Source organism: Bactrocera latifrons, unplaced genomic scaffold (assembly GCF_001853355.1).
Source record: "Bactrocera latifrons isolate USDA-ARS-PBARC rearing strain unplaced genomic scaffold, ASM185335v1 scaffold_109, whole genome shotgun sequence".
Taxonomy (NCBI): domain Eukaryota; kingdom Metazoa; phylum Arthropoda; class Insecta; order Diptera; family Tephritidae; genus Bactrocera; species Bactrocera latifrons.
In genome coordinates, this window is record NW_017534508.1 from 1 (window position 1) to 15499 (window position 15499).

Consider the following 15499-nt stretch of genomic DNA (forward strand, 5'->3'; position numbering starts at 1 on the left):
ATGGAAAACTTTTTCGTTTCAAGAGATATCTGCACGAAACTTGGTACGTATTATTTTCATAGGTCAGTGTGCAGTCTCCAAAGATATTGGTCTGATTGAACAACTATAGCCTATAGCTGCCATACAAAGTAACAGAACAAAATAAGGCATATGTTTAATTGTGAGGAGTATTCTAGCTTCGCTACAACCGAAGTAAGCATTATTTGTTATTTATACTTTTATCCAACAAAAAGTGTGTTTTTCGACTTCAGTTATGTGATTTTTCACAATTTTCATCGACTTTGCACTAGTGCTTAAGTCACATGAATACATTATATGAAGGGCATACAAGTTGGAATACGAATACATACTTTTCCCTAAAATATGTACAATATATATATAAAACATATTTTTTTCAATGGCCTTTAATAACCCTCTTTCATACAATAATATTGCACAACCGCATACATTTCGTTCAATGGAATTCAACATTTCGAAATTTACACCGTCGCATCGCTTGGCGAATGGATTGATGAATGGATGGCTGAGTAAATGCGTTGCCGACGTGATGATGAAAATTGCGATATATGCATTTTTTATACACAAGCAAACTGCGAGCAGCTAAAAGACAACGACAAGAGAGCAACAAATGTGTCGGAATAAAGGCGATTGGGAAAGAGGTGGCTCGTCGTCAGTCACTGCACTGAACTCTTTTTGCTGTAATATTTTCTTTTTACACTTTTAAAACAAATTATTACTTAGCCGAAACATAGGCAATTTTCTTTCAGATCGATCGAGAGGTACGCTTTCTTCTTTTAGATACTTTCTTAGAAAAGAATTCTATGTGGATAATAATATCAAGCGAATAAGCACAAATTAAGACTAGAATAAAATATTCACTACAACTCCTTATCAGCTTCACATATTTCATATTTTATATTTTTTATTCTTGTCCCCAAACATTATTTGCATAAACACCGTTTTGGTTGAAAATGCTAGCTAAACGCCTCAAAATTTAAATCGCAATTACTTGCACAGAAGTGTCACTAATGTGGGCGACAACAACTGACGACAACAGAAAGTTCAACTGCGCTTTGCCACAACCGCGCGATGGAGCACAATGGCTGCGACAACAACAAGCACGTTTATGCAATAATTTATGCTTTCCGCCCGAGGTTTGCACAGTGAGACGTATTACGACTGGATTTCATTATTCAAATGGCAGACATTTGATGTCAGCAATATTTATTACGATAATGGCAAAGCTATTAAATAACACAAAAACACACCGAAAGCGAAGCAAAACAAATAAGCAAGCGAATTCCCGCCACAAAAACTGGCGATAGCAGAGAGTCTACTGACTTGACACCGCCACAGCTCGGCATACGAAGATCTGTGTGTGTGTGTGGGAGAGTAGAAGAAATTTTGTCAATAGCAGTATTTCAACAGTTATATTAAAATGACTGAAATGTAAAGTTCAAGGACCCCATAATACGCTAGACCGCCCATTCGTTTCGAACCTTGCAACCTGCCGGCGGCCATGTGACTCGCCTATTTGTCAGGCACTGCGTGAGCTGCGTGAATTTGGAGAGTTTCGTCAGTTTTTCGTCCTTTTTGTCTCGAGTCATGCAGGGAACGCAGTCGGATGATGGTGCATGATTAATGGGCTTTCATTTCGACTGTATGACAGCATTGTGTTTTCGAGGCAAATGTGAAGAGTTAAAGATTCAGAACGGTCATAACGTGAGGGTTTAAATATGGAAATGTTACCGTTTCATATGGTTAAGTGGAGTTATGAAAAAGCTTAAATTATTAATTAGTTTTCACGCTAACTCTAGATTTTATTTATATAATTTTCATCTATTCATTTGTGAGAGTTTTGGTAGTCTCTTCCACTGGCTTAAAAGTTTTAAATGAAATCAAAAAGATGTCCGGTTGCTATCAAACGTTACATATTAAGGGTCGTAAATAAGGACAATCCAAAATCCTTTTTCACTTCGACTGCATCCCGGATAACTTGAATGACTGCGCCGCGGACCTACTCCTAGCGCCATTTTAGCTGCTTACATAAACCTGAGAGATATATGGGTTGGACCGAAATGTTCGAGAAGAGGCGCGGTGAGGTTTTCTCTATCGAAAATCCACGACTAGCACCTGTTTTAGACTGCCTGACCACTATAGTGTCTTTCAAGCTGAAATGACAGCCATCAAGTTAGCAGGAAAAGACGCTCATACCCAAATTCCATCAGGATGAGAACGAGTTCCCCTATATTTGAGCACTCGGACGCAGGATATCTGTACTTCAAGAGCTCGAGCTCATCAAGCATTAGTCAGCAAGCAGCAGGTTGCTAGCTCCTAGCTAGTCTCATACCGCCTCAACGATGATAAAGATAAAGATTTCCGAGGAATCATCTTGCCAAAATTACAATAAGGAAGCTGAGGTGGAAACATCTGGACACTTTTTGCTTCACTGTCCAGCTTGCACCAAATTGAAGTTGAAGAATCTCAGAAGTAATATTTTTAACGGAAACTGCGAACTGTCTGATACTGATATTAGCCGCCTCAATAAAAGCTCTCATTAAAAAATGGTCTATTTATTTAACCTAGTTTAACCAAAAAGTGGGCGTTGATCGAGACTCTTTTTATGAACTTTTAATAAATATATAACTGAACTTTCTGCTCAACTTTTGTTGAAATATTTTTAAATGGGAACACACCGTTTCTGTACGGGAATCGTTTTGAGTGCCCGAAGTTCACTTTCAACAAAATCTTGTCCGTTATCCAAATTAATACAATTCAGCTTCCTACTTCTAATTTGAAAAAAAGGTTGAATTAATATATTGAAAGCTTCAGTGCCAAAGCGACTTGATTACCGACTGGCACTGATTTTCCTCGTTAGTCTGACTTCGAGAAGATGAAGGTACATACACACATACATACATTGAGACTCGCAGACAAAAATTTTGGAGCGCAAAACAGTATCGAGTGAAATTGAATCCATTAAAACTTCGAGAACCACGCCTATGTTTATACGGGACCAACCAACCGATACTCTAATCGAAACCACGATTTTGGTCAAAATAATAACTGAGCTAGCAGTGCTGGGTCCGCCAACTGTTAAGCTTAATAACAGTCTTTCCAAAAATAAGCCTCTGATATTATTTCATGTCATAAATGTTCTCCAACTTATTCGGAATATTACTGCCCTCGGTCAAGCAAAACTGTCTGTTCTCTTCGGATTCGTAGATCCAAAGGACAAATCTTATCGTAAGCCACGTAAACGTTACATGCACCACTAAAACTGGTTGGAATTGTTCTTCTAAATTTTCACATTTGAATTTCCATTCATTCCAAACTATACCTTTTTTCTTTTTCATTCAAGTCAATGTTCGCCGCTGACCGAACAGCTGTGCTCTTTGCTTTCCACTTCACATTATACATTTAAGCACGCCATTCAGCTTACCTTTTTAACTTTTCACAAAATCGCCCGCAAATTGCTTCGGCAACAACTTCGTTAAATTATTCATTGGGATTTTGAGTAGAAGTGTGGCGGCATCCAGTCGCATGCAATGACAGCGGAGCATTTGCGGTAATGCAACACGTTTTTGTGGTGGCGTGTAAAAAATTATTATTAAACTTTCATTCGAGCACTTACATGCGCACTTAAGTATGCGCAATAATTTTCTTAACTGACCTTATAGCCGGCGCATGCCGACCCTGCCGCCAGTGCCGTTGCCGTTGCCGTTGCCGTTGGTGGGCGCACTTGGTGATAAGCGGATCATGAGCCGGATTAACCGCAGATTATACGTGTTAGTTTATGCGCAGCGACTGTGAGTGCGTGTGTGTGCCTGGCCGCAAAAGTTAAGAGTTGAACGCTTGCCAGCACGCAATACATTACACATTAACTCGGCATTCATATGCAGTTTACGCACATCCGGCGAGAATTAACTTTTATGTGCCTTTTATTTATTTTCATTGTTCTTCTTTAATGATAATGACTAAAAAGATGGCGCTTCAGTTACTAATGCCCAAGGAACGCAGCTCAACTTGAAGAAATTTTCGTGATTTTGTTGGAAAGTAAGAAGAATTTCAGTTTTATGTATCCATGAGCCAGGCGAGTTGCAATCTTTCTCCCCTGTGGGGCCATAAAAATTCAATGTTGGGCATTTGGCTAAATCGATAGTCGACCCGAGGCGAAAACAAAAATACTTTATGGCTTTGGAACGCTATGCGGAAACGGAAACTACTATGTAGCAATCATTTCATGAGTGCTGCTGGCAAGCGAAAAACGAAATGTATGTGTGCTTGCAACACAGCGAGTCTAAGACCAGATTTTAAGTGCCGAAGTGCCGGTGAGGTAAATGAGGGGTGCAGTGAGGCGCCAAATATAGTTTATTCCAAAGCTAATCCTGCTGTCCAGTACGCCTTGAGTGCAAGTATGCTTGCTTGTGTGCGCGCCAGTCCATTCACATTTCATTTCGCGCGCTGCGTCGCCGCTGCGTATACGTAACTTCTCGTGCCATCGACACACGTAAGAATTTCCGCTTAACTACAATAGTACATGTATGCATAATATTAAGCATATAAGTATTTACTGTATTGCCGGCGCATAAACAAGAACAAACGCCACTTAAGAGGTACGAAAATGTAGCACAATGCGTGCAAAAACTGCAACAATAGCAAGAACAACTATGTGCCGAGACCGTGCAGACCCCGCAGCAGCCCCACTCGCTGGCAGAGCTGAAGAAATTTTTGCGAACTTCCTTAGCTTGTGCGCAATATACTCGGGCTTTTTCCACTGCTTTGCTGTTTTCTAGCCGCTGCCAGCAATGCTTTTGCTTAATTCCTCAATTTATATTCAGCCACTGCAGTAAAATGCTACATTTAAGGGCTTCATCGCAGCAGCCCTGAGCAGTGGATGGGGCAGGGTGGAAATCAACTATTTACACACAACTAAAAAAGCTACAAACCTCAACTATATGTATGTTCGAGTAAATGCCGAAGTACGTCTGTGTATGTGCTTGGCGCTACTTAGCTATGTTAGCGAGTGCGCGATTCGAACGCACATTTACAGTCATAAGTGCGTACACGCACTTGCAATATTCGCAATCGCATTTACTGTAACGGTACACACACGCTCGCAATAAACAAAGTTATGCATGGAAATGCGCGCGAGGACACTCAAATCTAACGACGAACTTTCCGTAATCCTTTGAGCGCTGTTTGCGGTGCGAGAAAAATAAAGCGCTGAAACACCAGGGACGCCACTGTCGCCACTACAACAACTATTTACAGCTGCTCTATTGTCGCGGTAGCGATTGCCGCCACAGCCGCAGCTTGCTGCGTTCACTCCAACTCTAATAAGGGCCGGAGGTCGGCGGATTTCGGTAGAAACTTTTAGTTTTCGCCACTTTCGTCGCCGCCATCGCCGCCACTGACGCAGCTTTGGCTGCCTGCTATCTCTTGTTTCTTATATGTGATTGCTCACGCTACAATAATGCTTATCTCGGTTTTGTAGTAGAAAGATTCCCTCGCATTTCTTTGGCGAGTACATTCGTAATATCCGACTATTGTTGTAGCATTTTTATTTACCACTTGATTTTAGTGGCAGCCAAATACATTTGGAATTGAGTTTACGAGCATGTGTGTGCTTGTAGTTCAAATGTAATGTGTTTGCTAGGAATTTGAGAGATTTTAATTTTACTCAAACACTGACACAGATCACGATTCTCCAGAAATATTCACATAAAACAAATTTTGGTAAATTTTAACCGCGCAAAGTGTTGCAAGGAGTGTTGTGATCTTGTACACGGCTGTAAGTATTGGTTAGTTGAAGGAGTCTGTTCGTATTTATAATCAAACTTCAACTTATTATTATTATTTTTTTTTATTGAACTTTAGTTTTTTCGATTTTTCCGCTAGAGACATTATCCCATCAAAACTTTTCTGGCTTCTCGGCGAAAAACTGCGATAAGTTATTTTCACAGGCTTCTCTTGAAGCCAACTTTACTCCATTAATGGAACTTTGCATTGRCCGAAACAAATGGTGGTCCGATGGTGTAAGGTCTGAGCTAGGTGGTGGATGCATCAAAACTTGCTAACCAAGCTCTCCCAGTTTTTGCCGAGTCATGAAAGACRTGTGTGGTCGAAGCCCTTTCTGTTGATCAGTTCTGGACGTTTTTTTTTTCTTTTGCTTGCTTCAATCTCATCAGTTGTTGACAGTAAAATGTAGAATCAATCGTTCGACCAGGTGCAGCTCATAGTGGATGATTCCTTTCCAATCCGACCAAACATTCAGGATAACCTTTCGACTCGTCAATCCTGGCTTTGCGACCATTTGTTGAGCTTCACCACGCTTCAACCATGATCTTTTTTGCACCTAATTGTGGTATTTGATCCTCTTTTCGTCTCCTGTTACCATTCGCTTCAGAAATGGTTCGGTTTTATTTCGTTTCAGCAAAGAATCGCAGATGTTAATTCGGTCCATAAATTTTTTCACAGACAATTCATGTGGTACCCACACATCGAGCTTTTTTTTTAGCCAGCCATTTTTTTAAATGGTTCAAAAGCATTCGGAAATAAATCCTAAGTTCCTTAGCGTTGTCATGACTGCTTACGTGATGATCCTGGTAAATCTTTCTATAATTTCATCGACTTTTTCAACGATAGGTCGAACAAAACCAGCTGCATATTTTATATTAAAATTTTCAGCACAGAAGCGAGTGAAACATTGTTGTACTCCACGAACTGATACAGTATTGTCTCTTTTATAAAAAAATTTCAAAATATAGCGAATTTCTTCATTACTTTCACTAATTTTTGAACAGCTCTAACTTTTGTTCAACTTCAAGGAATGTAATTTTTTTATAGTTGAATGAAGCTCAAAATCCCACCTTTCCAAGACTACTTGGTATGACACAATGTGATTGGTAGCACTGGAGATAAGCGACTGCAATGACACCTATTGACAAAATACGAAAAGACTTTTTCGACTGCCCAATATATACATATGTCGGTAAAGTCTTTGTATAGTTTACGCCAAAAATTTCGGAACTATATTTTAAAGCCACATTTTTAGCTTGACTTTTTCGGACATTTCGAGGTATTTGAGACACCAAGCATTTTGTAAAATGCATACCACAGAATAATCGACAAAGAATAAGATTACGTAGAATCAAGCTGCTTTCTACAAGGTTTAAAATTTTTTAATAAATTACTGAATTTTATGCGCGGTTGAAAGCTTTTTAGCCACGTGCAAATAGTTAGTTCAACCTTGACCGTCTCTTACCAACATTTGCAATATTAAAACAATTTCAAGGAAATTGTGAATTTCAGCGAAGCGACTAGCACACAATTCACAGAATAGAAAAGGAGTGAGTAGTATTTTAGTATTTCATTTGCCATCAGTTGCTAATATGTGTACAACTGCTTTTCCTAATGTCAATATGTAGTGCTTTTGCGGAATACTTGTAAACGTGCCACACTATTTCACTTTTACTTACATTTTTTTACAGAAATTCCAAGAATTTCACTTTTTTCTGAATAACATATCCTACAAGAACGCACATACATACACACACTTTCAGACCCACGCACACATGCAAAGACATGTGTGCTTCCTCATAATCCGGCGACTGAAATGGGTGTCACTTGTGGTTTGTTGCCTTATCTTATCAGCCTTAAAAACATTTTAAACCGCCGCCTCTCGCGGCTTCGTCACAGCCCCCCCTCACCGCTGTCGAAGTGCCTTTGTAGCATACTTTAAACGTTTATTAGTCAGCGTAAACGTTTTCGCAAATTTTTCCACATTTGTATTGACGGCACTAATGCCTTTATGCCGTTATATCTGTATTGCCACGCATCAGCACGTCACAGCTGTCTGCAGCTTGTATCAAAGGGATAAGGCATTGCTGCCACATTCCAAGTAATAAACGCAACGCTTTTTGTTTTCTCTAACATTTTTTCGCCTTCCCTTTTTGTTTTTGTTTTTGTTTTTGGTTGCCTCGATACACTTTCGTCGCCCCGCTTATATATGTATGTACTCCCACGTACGCATTTTTAGCGCTGTATGTTGTTGTGGCAAAGTACTCATGTTGCATCTGCCACTTTTACAAATATTTGCATTCTTCTCAACGCATTCTTATGCTCGTCGTTCTCTTGCCTTCGCCAGGAACTCACTGACACGTGCCGYAATCGCACATACACACACACAGTCATGTAAGCTTACAACGCTTACGCATGTTTTGCAACGCACAGACACACATACGTGCATTTAAGGACGTTAGGAGGCGGCGGTGTAGGCGRCATTTCCCCCATTTAACTTTATTTTCTTTGCGTATATTTTCTCCTTTTTATTGCTTGCTGGCATTTATCGGAACAGTGGCTTTCCCTGCCACGCGTGTTTATCAACATTTCGATGTGCAACAACAAATGTGTGGCAGAGGCGTGTGGTGATGGTCCTGCCTTGGGTGAAGTAAATAAAGAAATAGTTTTTTCTACGTTCGAGGCTTTTGATGCAGTATTTCTAAAAGAAAACTTATATAAAGCCTTTCTAGCCTTTTAATCTTATTAATAATAGACTATGTGAATTTGATGGAACTAAATGTTCTTTATTCAGGCTTCTCTTCAGTGAATGATATTGCTTTTATAAAATTGGAGTAAATAAGTGATTTGAGGGTTATAATAAAGCATGATTGGACCAAGAGTTTTAGAAAGACGCCTATGCTGCTACAGCATCAAAACASAACTTCAGAAGTACTACTCCTTCCAAGTAAGAAAAACGAAAGCATAAAAAGGCATGAATGTCAATTAGAGGTATTTTTATCAATAGTCGTTTTTTGACAGATCATGCATGATTCGTGTCAAGCTGTCATGTTATTTTTATGCAGTATGGTTTGATATTTCATCATGRAAAGCATACGTCTGAACAACGTTTACAAATCGTTCACCTTTATTACGAAAAGTCACATTCTGTAAAGAATATATTTCGAGTGCTTCGCTCAAATTATGATCAAAGAATCAAACCATCACCCGTCATGAGTCTCTGCATTCATTATTGGATAATATTCGACCAAATAGATCACGTCCAGCACGCAGTGAAGAAAATATAGCAGCCGTAGCTGAAAGTGTAGACAAAGACCGTGGRGAGTCGATTCGGCGCCGTCCGCAGATCTTAAATCAAAAGCGTGCAAAATGGAGCTCGAGAACTGAAGCCAGTTGACCTTCCTTCTATGGTCTTGAAAAATTCCAAAAAGATCAGAYGTTTTCGAGCAAAATCGCTAGAGAAAATTTGTTTACACGAAAGCTCTGTTTGCAGTTGATACCACGCCTGGCCACAATCGCGTGATTCAGAGCTTCAAAATACAGTTAAATATATATCAACAATGCATGATTCGGGCTTTAAATTGCTAACATGTCCATCGAATATAGTTCTCAGCTGACAACAAAAAATGGTCTCTGAAACGAAATCGACAAGACAGGAGCATATTTTAAGCGATTATTATATGAAGAATTCTTCTTGTAAAAATTTTATATAAAACCCAATAGCTATCGAAACTAAGCTTTTACCTTTTGCTTGCTTACTAGCTTATATGAAGTATTTTGTGAGCTGAAGTTTTGCTAGAACAAATTTCGACTATGACTTTGAATTTCGAAAGTTTTTGAGTTACAATATGAAATATAGCAACCCAACATATMAAAACTTTATAAGAAATTGAGGCATGCGTCACTTATTACATAAGTCCTTAGCAAGAATGTTCCAACTTGAGTGAATGGCAGGAAGTCAAAGCATCCTGCACGAGCCGGGCGATTTGCAGTAACTACAMACAAGTTACTGGCCGCCGGGTTACTTTATCATTAGGCGCCTTTGCCACTTGCAGCAAACAGTTATTACTGCAGTGTWTTCTTTGCAACACTTCGGAAGAGCATGCCTCATTGACACACACACACGTAGCTGTAAATGTGTATTGGAGCGCATGTCTATGTGTGTGAGATAATCATAGACAAGCATAGCTACACTGCGTAAATCATGGTTATTAGCAGCACTTCCTGCACTCAAAGCCGCTCGAGTGTCCTTTGTCCAGCATGTCTTTGCTATTTAGTATTTACCATTTAATATTCACCATTTGCCATTCGCCATTTTCCATATGCCACGCTGCTGCTTTTAGTTGTTGTTGGTGTGATTTGTGGCGTTTTTTGCCTGAGCTTTTGCCTGCTACTTAAACTTGATTTGCATTTCTATAGTTTCTCATGTATTTATGTATGCGCAGCGCCGGCCTTCGGAACTGGCGCAAAGGAACTTCTGCGAAATGATGATTTAATGAGCACCGCCTGCACAGGAACTGCCCGGGCTTACTTACATTTTACGGTTATTGTTGTTTTTATTTATACATCTCTGCTTTGCGTATATTTGTCTTATGTCGTCTTTGCGCATTTCACATTTCACATGGCCMGAAGCGCTTGGCGAGGGCATTGGTGATGGCGCGTTGTCAAACGCCTAAAAGTAGACAAAGAAAAACCTTTTATTGACTGCATAATGCTTGTGCCAAGAGACTGATGTAGTATGTGATAATTTGCTGTAACGGAGCGCTCTGAGGCAGCGAAGGACAATGCAAAGCCAGCGCACAACTTGCAAGTTGCGGAAAGTCGTCCATTGGCAGTTGGTGCGGGAGTGCGAGCGTGAGGGCGACTGCTGCCAATGCGCCAATACGCGTTCATAATTCATTTTTTACGAGCCTTTTTTCTACTTACCGTTTTGCTGGCTGTGCCTCCGCAAGCAYTCATTTAACTTGGTGAAAATGTTGACAAAAACGACACTTTCAATGCTAATGAGAGAGAGCCTCGGCAGTAACTGTATATATGAAAAAGTGCTAACCTTAAGGAAGCTTGTTGGAATGAGGGTAAAAGCAAAAAACTTGTCTGAAATTTATAAACAGCCGCAGCATATGATACCGAATGCCTCAAATATTTATAATGTCAAGCAACAAAGAAATGTCAGCAAGCAGCTAGCGAGAACATAAAGGTCTATTAGCATTTGACAGCATAATGGGCCACGCAAATAGCTTTGAAAGCACAAGTGATTAACTCATATGACAGCGGAATACGCTACATCACAAATAATATGCCGTTGCGGYTTTGAGTGGCATGTCAGTCATGCAGCCGCGGCAGGTTAACAGTATACCACTTCGCTGCTGGCTCCGCATTAAATTGCAAATAGACTAGCATAATTGCAAATTTATTATGTTGCAGAGCACCCTGTATGCATCTAATAATAAATTTGCGCCACGCCACACACACTCACACATCAAAGGCAAAGAAGTAAAAAAAAGCGAAGTTATGGCGCTGCCTCGACGCTGTGCCGCGTTTYGGCAGAAATTACTTGTGTGACTATGCTAATGCTGCTCGCTAACAAAGCAACCGAGCAGTCAACCACGAAAATTATATTAACAACGCACATTTATGCATACAGGGGCTAGTGAGTGGCATACGAGTATGTAAATGGCGAATGCAAGTCTAAAGAAATGTGCTTATTTGAAAGTGTACACACACTCTCWCACACACAGGCACATGCGCTGAAATATATGCTTCCGCATATGCCTAAGTCTGTGTTTATGTGCGTATTATGGGTGAGTGTGGCTGGTGGCGGCCGCTGRTGCGGCAACAGCGCCGTCATCAACATGTCAATTTCATGCCGACCTGAGCATCGACAAAGAGCGAGTGGCAGCAAAATAAAAGTATAAATTATGCACACAGTGGCGAAGGCGGATGTGGAGTGTCCTAAAATTTGAAAGCCCGACTAACACACATACATACATACATATGTCAGTGCAAGCCGCAGGACCTAGTGCCAAGTGATGTCAGTGCTTATATGTAYGTATTCGTTTGCGCTACATAAAAGTGCGCTGTTGGTTGGTGTGTGATGTCACATGAGCGCGGTATGATTTAATGACTTCAATTGAATGAATTATAGATTTGTTGCTTGACGCCGGTGCGATTGACGTTGTTGCAAGCTCCACATAGCTGCGTGTGCATTTATATACACATAAATTTATGTAGGCCGTGACAGAAGTGCATGGACATAATATATGCCCTCACCGCTGTAAGTTAACTGCCGTCGCATGAAATAAATATTCGCTTGAGAGCTTCTCAGCGTGTATGTGTGTGTGTGTGTGTGTGTGAATGCGATCTCTGTGCCATGCAGTGTCTTGGTCTATCAAAGTGTGCCAGCTCGTTGCTGCACTCACCATAGTTTCAGCAGAAAGGTCTATTCAGTTGCCTGCTRCCAGCACGAGCAAATTTAGACAAGCTCCAGATATGTATACCCGCTACCACATGCACTCTATAGTGTAATATAAGTGGCGAAGTTACCTTGTAGGTATCATACATCTGTGAGTCTGCCAAGTATGTACCGGAGGTGCTTTGTTACACTTGAGTGGCATAAAATAGAAACTTTCACCTGAGAGTCCATGGGCACCAGCAGTTTWCACACATGCAATTACATGTGTATGTATTCAAAAGTTTAACAACTACAAATACTACTTTTTATTTTACGTTTTTACGCATTTTGCGCGAAACTATTGCATTGCATTGAGTGTTTGTCGTGTTGGTTCAAGTAGAAGAAGCAGGCTAATGTTTTGAAATAAAAAAAAGCGAATGAGCGCAGTGAAAGTCTGGTGAAAGTAGATTTCTGTTTTTTCTTCCTTTTAATTAACGCTTTAACTAACTCAACGCTTTGGACCAATCCTTAATCGACGAATTAGTCATTGCTGCTCTTCTATGGATGGCACCAAGTGGGAAAATTTAGTGAGTCCTCTTTCAAATTGCTTTCCCAGTGCAGCAGTGCTCCTACCTGCTATTATGGTTTTCAATACCTTTTCAGAAACACATTTCCATCCGAGTTTCATTCCAATAAATTGAGTGACATTATGTTAAAGACCCTTTCGCACAGCCTAATTAATTTAGTGCATTCAGTTTCTAAATAAGAAACCTCTTTTACCCTTCGCAAAGCCAGCTACTCGATTGACGCTCACTTATTGTACTTGCAAGTGTTCTTCATTTCAATTTTTCTAATGATTGAAATTCATCAGTTGATTGCAAATTTATCAAGGCATACAACCAAATTTGGGACAACAACCTGCAGTGTCAAACACTGAGAAATTTACAGTATGGGCTACAACCCGCGGAGTACCATTCCGCTTCCAACTCGATATGAATTCGATCAAGAGATAATGTAGCAAAATGAAATTGCATGGTAAATCGATCTAAATTAGCGCTATAATCAGGCAAAGACCGATTAATTGAGAATTTAACTCCTGTGCGAAAAGACTGTAAAACATTTTATTCCATCATAAGAGACCTTTCTCAATAAATTGTGCTCCAAATGTCATTCTTTGCTAAAATACGTGTTCCTAGCATATTTTTTTTTTATTTTACAAATGCAACTCTTTGATTTTTCAACTCTCAATAGCCTTTTCAAAAGCACAGATTGTACGCTATGACAATGCTTGGTATCTATAGAAGCGGCAATCCTCGAAGTACATATTCAGTTTTAGGGTTTTGCAAAGACCGTTATTTCTCCATCAGCTATACAAAGATAGTGAAAAATATCACACACTATGTGATTAGTTTTCTCAGAGAACAATATTGAAATTCGCAATGCGTTGGTTGTGTGATCATTAACAAAACATGGGATCTCATKCGAGGCATTGCAGTCTTACTAAATTACTAAAAAGGCACGGAGGTATTTTGCATTGATCTAGACATATCCTCTCTATCCGTGGATATGGGATATGGGAACTCGGCTAGCATATTCCAAGCAGAAGTACTGGGCATAGAAAAGGCCTGCGAAGCTCTGTTAGCTCTGTTAAGAAACCACGAGAGAATACGTAAAGCAGCAATATTTACAAATAGCAAGGCGGCGTCCATGGCCTTGTCTTCGCCCATGACAAATTCCAGTATAGTCCACAATTGCAAGAAAACACTGATCTCAATAAAAGACAAGCTCCACTTCGACTTTATCTGGGTTCCCGGCCACAGAAACATTTTCGGCAACGAAAAAKCAGACGAGTTGCCAAAGGCCGAAGCTTTCCTTAAYSCATCCGAGGCAGAGYTAATACTAAGTCCGCTAGGATCGATCAAAATAGAGTTCCGTATACAATTTCAACAAATTGCAAATAACAGATGRAAAAACATAACAAAATGTACTATAATCAAACAATTATGGCCAACATATGACAAGAAAAGAACTAACGACTTATTACATAAGGCTAGGAAAAGTATCWAMAGAGTAACAGCTACCATAACGGGGCATTGGCCATTTGGAGAACATGCGTCCAAAATGGGTATACCCTACAACAACATCTRCCGAGRSTGCGGAATAGCAGGGAACAAGGAAACAATTTTCCACTYTCTCTATGAYAGATCCGACACAGAACACTTGAARTCCATCAAGTTCCAARGCTTGAATGGATTTATATTAAAAGCATATCGGATATAAATAAGTAGCTTCACCGAAACCTCAAAATGGTTTGAAAATGAAGATGAAACGTGGTAGCAGATATAAAAAGTCTACGAATAGTGCATCAAAATGGCWCAGCAAGTGCTAATTGAGCCCGAAAGACAACAGGGCTGCACTCCTACTTACCTACCTACCAAAAACAGACGTCTCTTTCGAAAACGATAGTCTCAAAGGTGACTGTTTCTTCTTGAATACATTATACATATGTACTCTTATTATTCTAAAGGACATTGCTCAAATTTAAATTAGTTGTATATGAAAAGTAAAACACCGGCGAAAGTTTATAAATTATCTTCGAGTTGTACTGGCTASCTAAACGTCACGTAATCTAGTTCTGCTTATTTCACTGTTTTTCACCTCCTGCTCAATAGCGATAGATGCTTTGTCTCCTTGAACCCCCACACGGCTGCAAATACCTAATGCTCTAGCGCTTGTCAGCAATCGTGTGAGCAACCATGTTAGCAGCCGCACAGGCACAAACACACACGCCCAGGTGGCAGGCATAATAACGATATATTATTTATGATTTGCGTGCCTAAAGCTTATTAGCGTTTCAGAATTAGATTAGTTCTGCTGCTGCTGCTAGAAAAAATCAGACAGCCGTATCAAAGCGCACAATAACAGAGATAGTAATAGAAAAACTAATTTATCTGAAGGGCCACGAAAGTGAAATTGGTTGAAATTTAAGCAAAGCTTTAATAAGCGTTTGGTATATTGTAAAAACTAAAGCGTATGCTGCCTTTCCTTTTTTTAAAGAATCTCGCGAATGRTGATTTTCAATTTGTTTGCTATAAAAATATTTGCAGGACTTAACGCTGGTAAACGCTTTCTAGAATGGTTAAAACCACGCACTAGTCTTTTTTTTATATATACAATAATGTATATTGTGAATTTTATTTAAAACTATTTTTGTCTCAATTACACGTTCCTGTGTCGTAACCGTATTTTAATGCACGCAAATGTTGGCCTGCATGTAGAATTTTTCGTGTTTTTTTGCGTTSACCT